Below are 17,532 nucleotides of genomic sequence, written 5' to 3'. Positions count from 1 at the left end.
GGTGGGATATAGCTTCGTGGCATGTCTCCTCTCTGCTTGTAGCAGCAGTACCTCCTCCTCTTCCGCCATGATTGCAAGAAGCGAAGCAGAAGTGGTCATTGGTGCAAATAAATATGTGCAATTGAGCATGCATGTATGCCAGTTAAACTACAAATTGTTGACATATGGCAATTATTCATTCTCTGTGTTTGGAGCTTGTCAGCATTCTCAGGTGTTACTTCCTGCGTTCCTGTTAGCATTTTGGTACATCAAGCTTGCAATGTTGTTACCTAACAGATGTCTCTCAATGTTATATTACAAAAAAACGATATCTCTCTTACCTTAATAAAATTTTCCCCTTCCCCATTTAATTTGCCCATCCCATCTCTTTTATATGTGTGTTTAAGTTTGTTCATTTTCAGCTGCTATAGTGTGTCTTTAGCTCAAGCAAATGACCTTTGTTATGTCTCGTTTGCCTTGCCTGATTTTATCTCCCCCCCCCCCCCGTTACATTTCCCCTCCTTTTTTTGGTGTTCCTGCATATTTGAGTTTGGTAAATGTCACCTGCCTCCATCTGCTGTGTGTTTACTTTTGGACAAGTTTTTTCTACCATTTAGTTAATATATATCAAAAGTCTAAGTCCCTAGGCATACTCAGTGCACATGGCAGTACATACATAGGTATATACAGTATACTGCAGAGAATATATGCTCCAAAAATATATATATATACACACGGTATTAGCATTATTTAAAAGATGAGAAAAGATAACTGTTGAAGAAGAAGCAAAAAACACAACTAAATAAAATTACAAAGGAAATGAAAACATTCTTAGAATAATGACATTTCCAGGATTGCGCAACAAAGGCAATTACTATAGCACATCCCAAAAACAACAGAGTGAAGGCACTTTTTAGGTTTCCTAGTCTGAGCATGCTCAGTCATGTCACTATTGAGCTGTCTGAACTAGGTGAAGTAAATGGGGTTGATTTACTAATGGCAAATAGGTTATGTACTGCAAGTGCACTCCAATTGCATTTGGAAGTGCACTGAAAATGCAGTTGCTCTAGATCTGAGGGGAACATGCAAAAAAAATAGAAAAACAGCATTTTTGCTGCACATGATTGGATGAAAGAAATCAGCAGAGCTTCACTTCATTTTGGAGTTTCTTCTCAGATATAAATCAGCAGAGCTTCACTTCATTTTGGAGTTTCTTCTCAGATATAAATCAGCAGAGCTTCACTTCATTTTGGAGTTTCTTCTCAGATATAAATCAGCAGAGCTTCACTTCATTTTGGAGTTTCTTCTCAGATATAAATCAGCAGAGCTTCACTTCATTCAGAGTTTCCTCTCAGATATAAAGCAACATTTACCTTTAGTAAATCAACACCATTTCCTGTTTGGATTTTTTAAAATATTATTTAAAGCATTTATTCTTTAAAATGTTCAACATATGTATAAGAAGTATAAATTGCTTGAGATCATGTTTAAAAGATTTTTCTCTGCTGCGCACCTGGTTCTAGAAGGTGAACTCATTTAAACAGTCACTTAGTTTTGTGCCCATTAGTAAATTTGCATTCATGTCTATTTGTTGACGTGTCCTTTAGTAAATATTTTCTCTGCCTAAATGTGGACGATCGTGCATGTCGCCGATTTGCCGTCAAGATGCTTTAGTAAATCAACCCCATTGCGTCATACTTAAAATGCAGCTTCTCTAATAGTTGAAATGCTGTTTTTGTAGTCTGCACAAAATGGTTTTCTTTCTTCTGTGTAATATATACACCTAGATGTTGATTTATAGGATCAAAAGCTACATAATGGGGTTTATTTACTAAAGCTGGTTTACTCAGAATCTGGTGCACCAGTGCATGGTAGCCAATAAGCTTCTAATCTCAGCTTGTTCAGTTAAGCAATAAAACCTGGAAGCTGATTGGTTTTTATGCCTGATTTTGCACTCTCCAGCTTTAGTAAATAAACCCCAGTGTATGTTCCTATTACAATGTGTCCTACTCTGACTAATTCAGTGTTGACTATATAGTATTTTTGGCTGTTGTCTTTGATATAACCTCTTTCATTTTAATTTTTTGATAAAAAAGTGCCACATTTCTCTCTTAAAACAAGTTTCAATGATGTTCAGTGTGCTTGTCATATTACACTGTTCTTTTTATTTCACTTTAAAACTAGCTTTGTCTCTCTCACAACATGGCCTAGCAAAAATGCTTACATGATATGCAGTGTGTCTGTACTATTTTGTGGCTCCTTTCTATGACATAAGCCACCTGGGTAAAACATGTTATAAAGATGTGGCAAGACTATGCTGCGAATTGGCTATGGCTAAATAAATGGACATGCCAGTGACATCATTGAAGTGCAACTTTATTTGTTCCATGTGTGTGGAGTCGGGACTAGGATTTGCACTTCATGTCCTGAGCTGTGGTTTTTCTTGAGATATTAACAAAATGTTATTTTATCTTCTTCATCTTTGCCAGCCTCTGTGTCTGGTCCATATTTCATGATAAAATGCTGCTGTACTGTTGCATCCCAAAGAAGAAAATAATAAAAGTAACTTTCCCATAAAATCATTGATGTGAATTTGAGGAGAGCACAGAGTTTGAACGTATCTTATCAAGGATGACAAGTTTCTGGATTTTGTATTTCAGTCAATTCTGTTTATATTTTATATCAGTATGTTTACAGACCTATAAAAATGTAAGTTTTAGGAATGAGTCGTAAGAATTCTGGACCATCATAACAATAATGTTGCACGATTTAGCTACAGTATATGTTATGCTGTTCTCCCTGCATGGGGAAATACAACTGCACAATAATCAGTTCACCATGTTGCTACTACAACGTAGAATTAATTTCCTGTTCATAGCATTTTTCTTTTTTTAATAAAGTAAACAACTCATATGGCACACAGTTCAGACCTTGGGAGATGTTTCTTTTATGGGATCTTTTATGTCGGAGGACACAGTAATCCTTTTCCTATGTCATTTTCTGTTTATGGTACTATAGTTATACCTAACATAGTGTTTCTCAACCTTTTTTCAGGCAAGGCACCCTTTAAAATTATCGACAGTCCCGAGGCACACTTTACAATTATGGACAGTGTTGAGACACCCAATTCTAAAATAGGGTGACTCAAGACTGTCCATAATTTTAAAAGGGCACCCCATTCTAAAATGGGAAAAACTATTCTGATAGTTTTATATAACACAGAAACATCCACACATGTAGGACACCCAACATTAAAGGTGATTTATTCTTCCAAAGCAAATATACTATTGCACACTGGTACTGACTAGTATTCCAGTGTTTCTCTTCGGCCTTAGTTTTTATCCATCACTGAGCTAATGTGACCCCAGCACTGATGGAGAGGGGCAGGGGAGGGTCAAATTAAACTAGGATGCTGTGAAGGAACCTGGCATCCTCTTTGTCAACTGATGATATCATTGGTTTTTAGGACGCCGACGGCTAGAAGGTCGTAATGGTATACAATGAAAATCTGTGGCTTTGTGCAACTAAAAGGCAGGCTTGTTCCACCTGCTGGCTTTATACAAGTTTAGGGCAATTTTTAGACATTTTGCTAAGGCACCCTTGAAGAAACCTTAAGGCACCCCAGAGTGCCTGGGCACCCTGGCTGAGAAAGGCTGGCCTAACATACAGCAGCCTATTTATATTCCGATTTATTTTAAGAAAAATAGAGATACAGAAAAGGGGAGGGAGACACTGAATGATTGTGTTTGGGTCTGTTTGTGACAATCTTTTAACTTCACTACATGCCATGATGTGTGCTATAGCTGGAGATAAGCTTTGAGATATAATCATTGTAATCAGAATATAAAAAAATATCATTTAAAGACATATTATTTTTGGCTAGCTGATATGTAAAAATAGGATTTAACATAGAGATATGCTTTTCAGAATACTCAGATATTTCTACAAATCCCCAAGATGTTTGAGCTTTTTTCAGGCTTGCATTAAGAATGTTCATTGATATTGTGCTATTTGTTGAATTCAGCTGTAACCATTAAGAGGTGAATATGCACTTTATATTAGCTTACTCAGTTCTAAAGTCTCTTTTCTGCATAGTGAAGCAAAATTACCATGTGGAGCACTTTGCAATGTTGCAACTTTATGTACTGCCAGCAAAGGCACCAGCGCTGAATTATGCATCTCGGAGGAGAAATCTGATCCATAATTCAAAAAGAGGACTCACAAAAAACAATTTATACAGGAGTTTGCTATGGGAATCACGAATGAGAAAATGATGAGCATATGAATTAAGAAGAAAATGTAGACCATTCTAAAGCCTGTGTGTATGTCAGTGATGGGATTAAAGACTCTAGAGTGGTCTCATAACACTGTCACTAAGGCATTTTATCTCAGAGAAATTTCATCGCACTTACACAACATTTGCAGAGATGCTCAGTAAATATGCCCACTCTATTTGTGTTCTGTCTTTAAATCTTAAGTAAAGGAAATATTAATAGGAGGAGGCTGGCAACAGCCTGGCGTGACTTTTATTCCTTGTCATTTGTGCAAACTGTGTCTGGCTACACATGTGAAATGTAAATAAGAGCATGGGAAAAAAAAGAGATGGATCTATAGAGAAATGTTTTTATCTATAATTTACAGAATGCATTTGATCTCCTACTATGAATTTCAAAATCATCTTTTCTTGCTATCACTGTCTGCTTAATAGTATACTATAGAGATTATATGAGAGCTTATATCAGTGAGTATTTTGCATGTTAAACCTTGCAGGTAATAATTGCAGAGTTTTGTATATATTTCATTCTATTGTGACTAACCTTGTGCTGTAGTGAAAATAATGGTAGGTTACAAGAATAGTATCCTGGACTACCTGAGTTTTGACAAACCCATTGAACATTTAGTACAGTTATAAGGGCAAACGCTCAACCTATAATTATAGCAGAGCGTCTACCTGTTCTGTTCAGTGCAGTGCAGCTCTTAACCTAACGATTAACTGAAACTAAAGGAAACTAAATGGAACAACCAGCCTGCTTGCAGACAGCCTTTTTACATTATTTGGTAATATCAGATTTTGCTGCTTATTTTGACAGACTTAACAATCTTTGCCTCCCCCCCAAAAACAAACTTTAGGCAAGACCTTTGAGATTTGGGGCTTTGTTACAATATAGCATCTTTCTTAGACTATAATTGACATCATTTTTATGAAAGATTTATTAGAACACAAACTTGTAAGTGGCAGTAATACTACATGACAGGTCCAGAATCATCTTTCACTTTAAATAAAAGACAGTATAATAAGAACCCACAGAGGTCTACAGCCCATTTCATTTAGAAAGAAGTGATGAAAATGCATCCAACCATTGTGTTATTATTACACAACCTTTTCTTGATTTATTAACATGTCTACAAGGCCCTAAGAAAAGCAGGGCAGTTTTCTTGACACTATCTTCTCACAGGTGGCTTGGTCTTACTCTTGTTCAGGTTTAATCTATCTAACCTGTAAATTAGATGTCAAATTTTTTCATGAAATATAATTAACAAAGTATTTATATCTAAGTAATTCATCACACTTTAACTATTCTCACATCATCTCAGTGTCATCAACATGTGCATGGAAATGGTTGTCTTTATATTATTTCAGTCTACAGTTCTGGTTTTGGAAAGATAAGAGATATTTTGTTACAAACACTTACATTAGTTTATGCTTGTGTACTACATAGGGTGTGATGCATCATTTTGATTAAAACATGCCTTATTAGAACAGTTTTGCACCAAATTAAATCCTAAATCTAGCCCAAATGAAAAAAATGCATAGTGTGTGAAAAAGTTTAATTTTTTGTCTGTGTCCCCATAGGAAAACTTTGCCACACACTTCCTCTCCTTGTCCATGTGCATGTGATAACTGTACAGAAAATGGGGAAGGTAGTTACCTATCAGAACAGGAAGGTACAGGTATCAATAAAAAGCTGCTAAATAGCTCGCCTCACCTTACCTCACAATTCCTGAAAAAAAATGTGCTTTCTTTGTCCCTATTGGAGAGACTTCCTATCACTTGCTGGCAATTGAAGCTAGACATAGTCTTCAACCCTACTTGCTCAGTCCAAAAGAAAAAAAATTGTATGGACTTGGAATGGAATGGAATTCCCTAAAAATATGTTTAGACCTAATTTAGTAACAAGCACTGAGTTAAAGGGCAGTTTTAAGACCTCACTAAAGGTGAGAAACAGCAAAAAGTAGGTTGTTGTTTGCATTTTTATTACTTGGTAGCACAGCTGACTTTTTTTAAATTTTTCAGAAAAAGCTGTATTGGCCGAATTCGGCCCTTTGCTTGCCTGTATTCGGCCCTCTGGGTACTATTTCTCCCACTGACACAAATAAGGAGGCACCATTTATTCCACTGGCACCAACTATGGAGCATTTTTCCTTCCACTGACAACAATGATGGGGCACAATACCTCCCACTGATATAAACAATTATGTATTATTCCTCCAACTAATACCAAGAATGGGGCCCTATTCCTCCAACTAATTCCAAGGATGGGGCACTATTCCTTCCTCTGATACCAATGATGGGGCACCACTCCTTCCTCTGATACCAATGAGGGGCCACTATTCCTCTCCCTGACACCAATGATGGAGCACTAGTCCTCCCACTAACATCAATGATGGGGCACTATTCCTCTCACTGTCACCAATGATGGGGCACTATTCAACCCACTGACACCAATGATGGGGAATCTATTCCTCCCAGTAATACCAATGATGGGACACTATTCCTCCTAGTAATATCAATGATAGGGCACTGTTCCTCCAGCTAATACCAATGATGGGGCACTATTCCTCCTAGTAATACCAATGATAGGGCACTGTTCCTCCAGCTAATACCAATGATGGGGCACTATTCCTCCTAGTAATACCAATGATAGGGCACTATTCATCCCACCAGTGCCAATGATGGAGCACTATTCCTCCCACAGATACCAATGATGGGGCACTATTCATCCCACTGACACCAATGATGGGGCACTATTCTCCCCCTGACACCAATGATGGGGCACTATTCATCCAACTGTCACCAATGTTGGGGCACTATTCCTCCCACTTATACCAATGATGGGGCACTATTCCTCCCACTAATACCAATGAGGGGGCACTGTTCCTCCAACTAATACCAATGACTGGACACTATTTCTCCTTCCACTGACTACAAACACTATGTCATTTTTTTTTCTCCTTTTGGCGCTGGGACATTTTCTACTCCCACTGGGTCCTCCGGCCCTGCTAAAGGCGGAAGGAAAGTTTGGAGACCCCTGGCTTCAAATCTCTGTGCTAAATAACTTACAAAGGGCACCACTTCCTAAGTATCCAAAGTATATGTGAGCACTTAAACACTGTGAGGTTGATTAACTAAAACTGGAGAGTGCATAAGTAGCCAGTTATCTTCTAATTTATGCTTGTTTCAGTGAAAGCTTAAAAAAAAAAAACTGGAAGCTGATTGGTTTCTATGCAGAGGTGTACCAGATTTTGCACTCTGCAGTTTTAGTAAATCAACCTCTGTATTCCATGAAAATGCATGCGGTCCATCTTTGTTTTTGGTAGGCAAATTAAGTTAATCTGTGGACAAGATGAGACCAAACAGCAAGCTGTTGCCACTGGGAAAACAATTGAGCTGTCTGAAGATTACCTAATGCAAGAATGTAAGCAGTTTTCTGAGATATATGCATCTGAGGAAAGGACTGTAAAAAAAATTGTCATGTACTGCTGATTCAAGTAGGCAGTGGAAATGGCTGTGGTGGTGATTGGTAATGTCATGGAATATGAAAGAGTGAGGGAGGTGAGGATGGGCAGACAGCACTGGGACCAAAAACTTCATCTTATTGTCAGACTGAGGCACAGGTTAAAGGGGTTGCGATAAAGTATTAGACAGGACTGCTTTGGAATGAGGAGGAGAAATTGGAGGAGGGTGAATGGGTTAAGAAACAGCCTTGGCAAAATACCCTTAAATAATAAATAAGGCTTCTCATGCAGGGAGCCTTGGCATTGGTCTTGATGCTGTTGCATTAAAAGTTACAAAGTTAATCAAGTTGAAAAAAAAGATGGACGTCTGTTGAATACAACCAGAAGAAGAAACTTGTATCCTCAGAAGCTTAAACCTTCAGTTGATCCAGAGAAAAAAAAATGAAAATGTGGTGCAATTTGCTGCTACAGGTAAAAATGACTTCCTGATTCCCAAAGGCAATTGGATATTTGCCTGGTTCAACATTCTCTCATGTTACACATGCATTGTTTTTTTGCTTGCCTTTAAATAATTGTGTCCCTTCCTCACTCTATAGCTAGGGGGATACTCTGTACAGTTAGTCCCACCCTGTTTTCAGTTTGTGTTGAGTTTCTGTTTTCTGTTCTGAGCACATATAATTGATGGAGCTAGACATACTATGATTTTTTATTTACTGATGTTCATCTGTGATATTTCAATTAAAGCTTTCTATGAACGGCAAGATGCCATTTGGATCGAGCCACTGCCTACTTATTCTACTGTAACTGTAAGTTACAGCCATCTTGCCACAACTAGATCAGTTATAGACATACAGTACATGCAATGCTCATATTGAAGAGGCAGAACAGGCATCATTGGTCAATAGGAATGTTTGGGAAGTGGGCTGAGAAGCTTTGCCACTCAGAAAGTGCTGAATCTATGCCAGATAGAACATTATCAAGCCGTGCTTTGTGCTCAACTTGCCAAAAGCTATCACTACTAAATGACTTCCACTTCCAGTAACAGCATCTCTCTACCACCCAGTGTTTCTCTGTTCTCCAGCCGGCAGTTTCAGAAGCAGCAACCCTTCCAACAGCAGCACTGACTGCTGCATCCTTTATTGTACCATAGATCATTTCATAATGTCCCAAGTGGAGATGCCAGAGTCAAACACAACAGATGTTCAGGATGCTGAATAATTTTCCCAGTGCCTATGTGGGTTCCAGTCATTATCAACTGATGAAACTGGGTCTGTTTGTCCCATTACCATTCAGCCCAGTGTTGATGATTTTGATGTCCACCAAAATAAGAACTAAATAAACAAGACCTTCTGCTACCCATCCCATATACCACATATATGCATTATTCTCATTAACACAATTATTGTCGTCAGTTGGCACTACCCGAACTGGATTGTTGGCTCTGCAAAAAAATGAAAAACTCAATCATATATACTCGTGCTCTACTGGACATTCAGTAATGCATGGATAGCAATTATAGTGAAAAGAAAGTTTTGTTCATCTCCATCCATCCACAATTCAGATGCTTACAAAGAATTAATTGCTAAAAAAAAGAATAGCCACTATTGGCAGCAATAGTATTAGTAGATGCTGATAAAAGCATTTGGTTTTTGAATCACACTAATGAGGGAAAGGGGAGGACAATGAAAAACTGGCATTATTGAAACCATAGTTTCTTGTACAGAATGGTGTGATGAAAGATTATATACTACACAAGAGTCACAGTTCTCAAATATGCCTGAATGGCCATGTAGGATCTTTTCTGAATTTAGTGCCCACAGTGATGTTTATTAAATTTGAATAAACTGGTTCCAACTAGGTTCTGAGAATTTCTGGTACGCCACAATACTTTCTAATGCTGCTTTTTAAGGGCTCCAATGGGAAATGTTATCCATATTCTTAAAGTCTACAGAGGATCTGGTTATCTAGATGTAAGGTTACAAATATTCAAGCTCATTGCTCCATAGGTCCCCATATCAGGAAACGGATACTACAACGATAGTACCATGGGTACTGTCTTAATGCCAAACCTAATATGCATCTCTTTATACCTTCCATGCTTTATTTCCTTCTTCTGTGCACTGACTGGTGGGAGGAGTAAGTGGAGGCAGCATATGCAGTATACCTACTACAACAGTGATTTATATTTTACAGAAATTATGCCTATCTAAGCTAACACACACATCTTTGAATAAATGTGTGCAGTACAATACAATAAACTGAATGATGTGTGTTAAATGTTTGCAGTCTCGATCAAACTGCAGAGAATTAGACACTAGTCAGAGCTACACTTCCATACACCTTACTGCTCCTGTATAAATGGATAACACAGCACACTTAATTACCTAATACAATGAGAATCAAATCAGTTGTATGCTATGAGAAACAAAATTTACATGGAGAGCAACACAACAGCAATAGGTACACTGTGTCATGTAAATGGTAGTGAGCCTGACGTGCAAAGGAAGGCCTCTCGTACATTTCCTGCTCAGGGGTCACTGATAGGGGAACAGCAACCACAAGAGCACGGTGAGGTATGAGTGTCATGATCGGTCCTGGGATCTGCATGGGTAACAGCTGAGGTCTTGCTGGCAGGATGCCTGAAACAGAACAGCTGACGGCAGGCAGATGTCTCAGTAGAGCAGGCTGGCAGCAAGCAGATGTCGCAGCAGGGCAGACTGGTGGCAAGCAAGCTGTCAGCAGGCAGACGTCACAGAGGAGCAGGCTGGTAGCAGGCAATCTGGCAGCAGGCAGATGTTACAGTAGGGCAGGCTGGTGGCAGATGGGCTGGCAACAGGTGGATGTACCAGATGAAGACGTACTGGACTGTGGAGCTATAGCAGGCTGGATGAGCAGGATGCAGGGTCAGACAAACTGGGTTGGTAACAGACAGACAGATCAGGCATAAATGGCAGACAAGAGTGAAGTTGGGTCACAGGCCAGTGTCAGCAACGGTGGAGGCAAGTCAGAAAGAGGCAGTAAGCAGAGGAAGAATCTGGAAAACAAGCCGAGGTCAGGGTGCATAGCAGAGAAGTGGAGTCAGAAGCAAGCCGGGTCAAGATCAAAGGTCAACACAGGAATTAGGATATACACACACAGAAGCTGAAGACTAAACAGCAATTAACCAGTGCAATAGCTCCATTTAAATAGTTTGTCGCCAGCCTTGGTGACAGGTGCACGCCCAATTGCACAAGTGAGCATACTCGCTGGCACGTAATGCACCTATACTCATATTTGTGAAAATCTGCTCAGCCAGGGGCTGGCCTGTGCATGCGCATATGTATGTATCTAGAAACCTCACCTGAACTATGAGCAAACCTTTCCTGACATAACCCCTCCCTATGGGCAGCCTCTGGATGTCCAGCTGAATCTTATTTTGCAGATGGCTGCAGAAGAATGCACAAATAAAGTCTGTAGCATGCACGTTTTGTATGGACTCCCAGGAATTCTCCTCTGGACCATGTCCTTTCCATTTAATCAGATACTGGATCTGACCCTTTCTTCTCCCGCAGTCTGAGTTGGCCTCAGCCTCAAATTCCTCATCTCCATCAATGATCAGGAGTCCCTGATCTCTGCCAGGAAAAGGATCTGATACTGCAGGCTTCAACAAAGATACGTGGAATACAGGATGAACTGGGAATGGACCCACAAACCAACTTCTTCAATGGACAAGCCAGTATCGGGTTCGTCGTGGCTAGCCATACCAGGTCCCCTGGCTGCAAGATCAGCTCTCCCCTTCTTCTGTTATCGTACACCTTCTTGTAATCTTCCTGCGCTTTAATTATGGCTTCCTGCAGCAAGTTCTTGTTGCATCTGAAAAAATTCAAGGTGCTTTGGACGTCTGGAAATGAGGATTCAGGAACAGCCGAGGTCTTGCTGGCAGGATGCCTGGAACAGAACAGCTGACAGCCGGCAGATGTCTCAGCAGAGCAGACTGGCAGCAGGCAGATGTTTCAGCATGGCAGATTGGTGGCAGGCAGGCTGGCAGCAGGCAGACATCACAGAAGAGTAGGCTGGTAGCAGGCAAGCTGACAGCAGGCAGTATTCACAACAGGGCAGGCTGGTGGCAGATGGGCTGGCAGCAGGCAGATGTGCCAGATGAAGACCTGCAAGACTGCGGAGCTGTAGCAAGCATAAATGGCAGACAAGAGTGAAATCAGGTCACAGGCCAGTGTCTGCAACGGTGGAGGCAGGTCAGGCAGAGGCAGTTAGCAGAGGCAGAGTACGGATGACAAGCCAAGGGCGGGTAGAGAAGCGGAGTAAGAAGCAAGATGGGTCAAGATCAGAGGTCAACACAGGAATCAGGATACACACACACAGAAACTGCAGACCAAACAGTAATTAGCCAGTGCAGTGCATAGGTACTTTGGTGACAGCCTTGGTGACAAGTGCGTGCTCATCTGAGTGCGCACGAGCGTGTGCCTATGCTATTACTTGTGCACATCTGCCCGGCCAATTGCTGGTCTGTGCATGTACATATATATGCACATAGAACCCTCACCTACACTATGAACAAGCCTTTCCTGACACACTGTGAGCTACACAAAAATGAATTCAGTGTGCACAGGGAGTAGGAGAGCTGTCTGTAGATACACCATTCTCATCAAGATACACCGAAATGTTAACCGTATTTACAGTCAGGATCACACTGTACAGGCACTACTGCAGAGGGAGAAGATGAACTCTTTTTCATCCAGATGAAACTGGCTCTGTGGAAGCTGTCTACAACATACGGCAGTTAGCAGTAATTGACACTTTGTTGCTCAAGGGGCTTATTTACAATGCTCGGTGGGTGCTTCAATGCACTTGAAAATTAAGAGCTACACAATGGGGAGGGAGAAAAACTAAAGAGCAGCATACTTTTTAAACAAGCACCAGAGGAAAAAGGAAATGGTGTACAAACAAGGTAGACTTGAGTTCTGCTTTAATCCTTGTCATGAAAAAGTTTAAAGGAGTTTCCATCTCAGAGAAAACTTTAATAAAACTGGTGGAGATTCCAGTAAAGGTGTCCGGAAATCATTTACAGAAAGGCAGGTACTTTGAGGTGTCTGTTTTCACAGTAGCTTCTTGTGTATATATGTCCTTTCTATTCTTGCCTGTGAAGCATAGTCCTAGTTCTTCAGTGTAGCCTGGTCCCTGTGATACTCACACTTAACCCCTGGTATTTGGCCAGGACCATAGCTGATTGTATCTTCCCTCTGCTAGGACTCTAAACCAGTGGTTCTTAACCTTTTTGGAGGTACTGAACCCCACCAGTTTCATATGCGCATTCACCGAACCCTTCTTAATTGGAAAAATAAAATATGATTTTTAAAATTCAAAACATAGGTATATATTTATACATAGGTGCACAAAATGAACAAAACCATTAAGAACAAAGAACAAAACCATTAAAACATGATTTTCACACAAAAACAAAATAATGAATATTTACCGCAAATCAGTGTGACTTCTGCTGTTGTCTTTCAGAGGCCAGTTCAGAAATGCATGGCATTACCTTGGCAAGTGCCACTCTCATGTCATTTTCGCAACAAAGTCTGTTCCTTTTCTTCGTCTTTATGTCCAGCATCCTCGAAAAGGATTGCTCGCAAAGATATGTTGTAACAAACGGTATGAAAATTCATCCCCCATAGTAATTCATCCCCCATATAGTAATTCATCCCCCATATAGTAATTCATCCCCCATAGTAATTCATCCCCCATATAGTAATTCATCCCCCATATAGTAATTCATCCCCCATAGTAATTCATCCCCCATATAGTAATTCATCCCCCATATAGTAATTCATCCCCCATAGTAATTCATCCCTCATAGTAATTCATCCCCCATATAGTAATTCATCCCCCATATAGTAATTCATCCCCCATAGTAATTCATCCCCCCATATAGTAATTCATCCCCCATATAGTAATTCATCCCCCCTATAGTAATTCCTTCCCCATATAGTAATTCATCCCCCATATAGTAATTCATCCCCCATAGTAATTCATCCCCCATATAGTAATTCATCCCCCATATAGTAATTCACCCCTCATATAGTAATTCATCCCCCATATAGTAATACACCCCCCATATAGTAATACATCCCCCATATAGTAATTCATCCCCCATATAATAATTCATCCCCCATATAGTAATTCATCCCCCATATAGTAATTCATCCCCCATATAGTAATACATCCCCCATATAGTAATTCATCCCCCATATAGTAATTCATCCCCCATATAGTAATTCATCCCCCCTATAGTAATTCCTTCCCCATATAGTAATTCATCCCCCATATAGTAATTCATCCCCCATAGTAATTCATCCCCCATATAGTAATTCATCCCCCATATAGTAATTCACCCCTCATATAGTAATTCATCCCCCATATAGTAATACATCCCCCATATAGTAATACATCCCCCATATAGTAATTCATCCCCCATATAATAATTCATCCCCCTTATAGTAATTCATCCCCCATATAGTAATACATCCCCCATATAGTAATTCATCCCCCATATAATAATTCATCCCCCATATAATAATTCATCCCCCATATAGTAATTCATCCCCCATATAGTAATTCATCCCCCATATAGTAATTCATCCCCCCTATAGTAATTCATTCCCCATAGTAATTCATCCCCCCTATAGTAATTCATTCCCCATATTAATTCATCCCCCATATTAAGTCCCCCCTGTGTCAATTCACTTACCTTTGCTCCGCGCGTTCCTCTCGCTGTATTCCCGCGCTGTTCCGGTCTTCAGGGCGGACTGTGAGAGGAGCCTAGCTCCTCTCACGTTCGTCACGCTGCCCCGCCTACACACATCCTGACAGCCAATCACTGGCTATCAGGATGTGAGTGGCAGCGAGACTGGCCAATCATTGCATTTGAGTCCCTGCCGCCCGAGAGGAGGGAGGGGAGCGGGCGCCCGGCACACAAGAGCCGCGGCTTGCCGACCACTGGGCATGTCATCACAAATCATGAGTCGAGTGTGGGTCACCTCCGCCGAACCCCCGAGACTGACTCACCGAACCCCTGGGGTTCGATCGAACCCAGGTTAAGAACCACTGCTCTAAACCATTCAATCATAATTAATGACGTCTTGCTGGTCATCATACATGTGAGAATCTGCATTAGGAAAGATACAGTATAGTTAATATTTTTAGGCAGTAAGGGTAGCAAAATATTTTTGTTAGTCATTTTGCGAAAGAAAAAAGCAATATGTTTTCATTGTTGAAACTTTTGAAGCCTTTATCAGCCAAAATAGGAACTGTGCTTTATATCCTAACTATTCTATCCTCTGCTGAACTGTACACTTTCTAGTGTACTGTATCTATGAGGTTAATAATTTCAGAGAGGTTTTCTTTCCTTTAGTGTGTGCTAAATTCTAAATGTCACCAAGATCACAGCACATAAATTCTTTGGCTCCAAGCATGAAATTCTGTATGTTCTTTTTATTGTTTTATATCATTCTAACATACAAACAGTGCTCAAAGAGAAACAAAAAGGAAAAAAAGAGCTTTTGTTCTCTTTTACACCCTTGTATTTTTTAATGGCAGATGTCATACAGAATTTCACAATAGCTCCAAACCACTTGACTTTATTGTACATCCTGTAAAATACAACAATGGAAATGCAATCTACAACAATATGAGAGGTTAGGTATAATAAAATTAAAATTACATTGTGCATATATATTGTGGGATGTTAGTACGAGTATGAGGATATTGAAGTAGGAGTTTTAGAGTATACAGTCAAATATAGAAAAGTATGCTAGGATACTAAGGGGTTATATATAATCATCATACATAAATTCTTTTGTTAAAGGATCAACCATAACTAACCCATATGCCCATCATGCACATACAGTAGGTGCCAAAAATAGATCTGGCAATTTTGTGGTTGTTGTGTGGTTAACCACTTCAGGACTAGCAAATCTTTATCAATTATGAATCACATTACTTTTTACATTACATGTTTTTTCCTTGGCAGTAGCATTGGGGGAGATTTACTAAAACTGGTACATTCAGAATCTGATGCAGCTGTGCATGGTAGCCAATCAGCTTCTAACTTCAGCTTTTACAATTAAACTTTTACAATAAAACCTGGAAGCTAATTGCTTTCTATGCAGAGCTACACCAGATTTTGCTTGCTCCGGTTTTAGTAAATTGCCCTCCCCTGTCAACAATTGTGTTACCAAACTGACAACAACATATTTTTTAACCGCTTTTGGACCGCACACCCGTAATGTACTGTGGACGGGCGGTAGCTGCAGGCAAAGTGATGTACCCATATGTCGGTTTGCTCTTCTGGGTTTAGAGCATGCTCCCCCCGCAGACCCCCGCTGTCATTCGTTATAGAAGGTGTATGTCAGCAGGTCTCGGCCAGTGATTTTGTCTGGGATTCTGCCGATCTTCAGTGAATGGAGATGCAGAGCTGCTCCTGTATTTGTAAATACAGGCACAGAATCTAGCTGGTTCTTTTCTCCCTGGAACCATTTTGTTCCAGAGAGAGAAGAACGACATCACACGTAAGTAAAAGCAGTACACTGAACCCACACACGTTAGATAGAGACATTTTAGCCCCTTGACTGCCACATTTAACCCTTTGACTGCCTCCTGCCACCCTGCCAGTGCCCTTAGTGCAGTGTCAGTGTACAGTATTTTTTACTGATCACTGTATTAGTGCCACTAGCGACATCAGATAGCGTCAGGGTCAGTTAGCGTCCCTCCCAGCTATGGTCAGCTAGCGTTAGATTGCTCGCACACTATCGCACTCATGCTATAGGTCGCTGATCACCATAATTACTAGTATAGTGTTTGTATGGATCAATATATTGATCACGAACAAAACTATACCAGTGTCCCCTTAGTATCAATATCCCCTAAAACGCAGTGTTAGCAGGATCATCCCCGTTCGCTGCCAGCACCTGCGTTTAGCCCCAACGCTCCCCCCCACCCCTAACAAGAAGTGCAGTGTCAGTATAATTTCTGATCACTGTCACCTGTAATACATTGCACACAAAACCGCAGTTTTCACTGAATCAGGCCTGATCTCTGTTAGCACTTGCCGGTAAATTTTTTTGTAGCTGTTCAAGCAGTCCCTGACAGCCAGGAGCTCTTTTTCCCCTGAATCACACTAGGTACCTGTAAATTTAGAGTCCAAAAGGTACAATAGTGAAGAGGCCTACAGAATTCTGAGCATGTCAGGTGTGAGCAAAGGGGACGACTCCCTGACACAATCAGCCTCAGAATACGAACCTGTAGACAGCAGTGGCACCCTGACAGGTAGCTCGAATGATGGAGAGAAGGTTTCTGTTAAGATCAGGCATACCTGACCCCATGAAGCTGAAGTGCTAGGATCGCATGACTTGTCTCATATGCAGCAGAGTGCCAGTACTAGTATCGCACTACCTTTTGGTGAATTGGCAAGCACCAGTGGCCTAGTATATCCTTGTTTTTACAGTCATGGCCGAAATTGTTGGCACCCTTGATATTTTTCCTGAAAATCAAGTATTTCACACAAAAAAGGTATTGCATTAACACATGTTTTGCTATACACATGTTTATTCCCTTTGTATGTATTGGAACAAATATAAAACAGAGGCAGAAAAGCAAATATGACATAATGTCACACAAAACCCCAAAAATGGGCTGGACAAAAGTATTGGCACCCTTAACTTAATATTTGGTTGCACACCCTTTGGAAAACATAACTGAAATCAGTCGCTTCCTATAACCATCAATAAGCTTCTGACACCTCTCACCCGGAATTTTGGACCA

The sequence above is a fragment of the Staurois parvus genome, unplaced genomic scaffold (assembly GCF_062004578.1).
Source record: "Staurois parvus isolate SC_StPar_1 unplaced genomic scaffold, SC_StPar_1.0 ptg000696l, whole genome shotgun sequence".
In the NCBI taxonomy this organism is placed as follows: Eukaryota; Metazoa; Chordata; class Amphibia; order Anura; family Ranidae; genus Staurois; species Staurois parvus.
The sequence above is the reverse complement of the archived record's forward strand: the minus strand, read 5'-3'. Positions refer to the sequence as shown.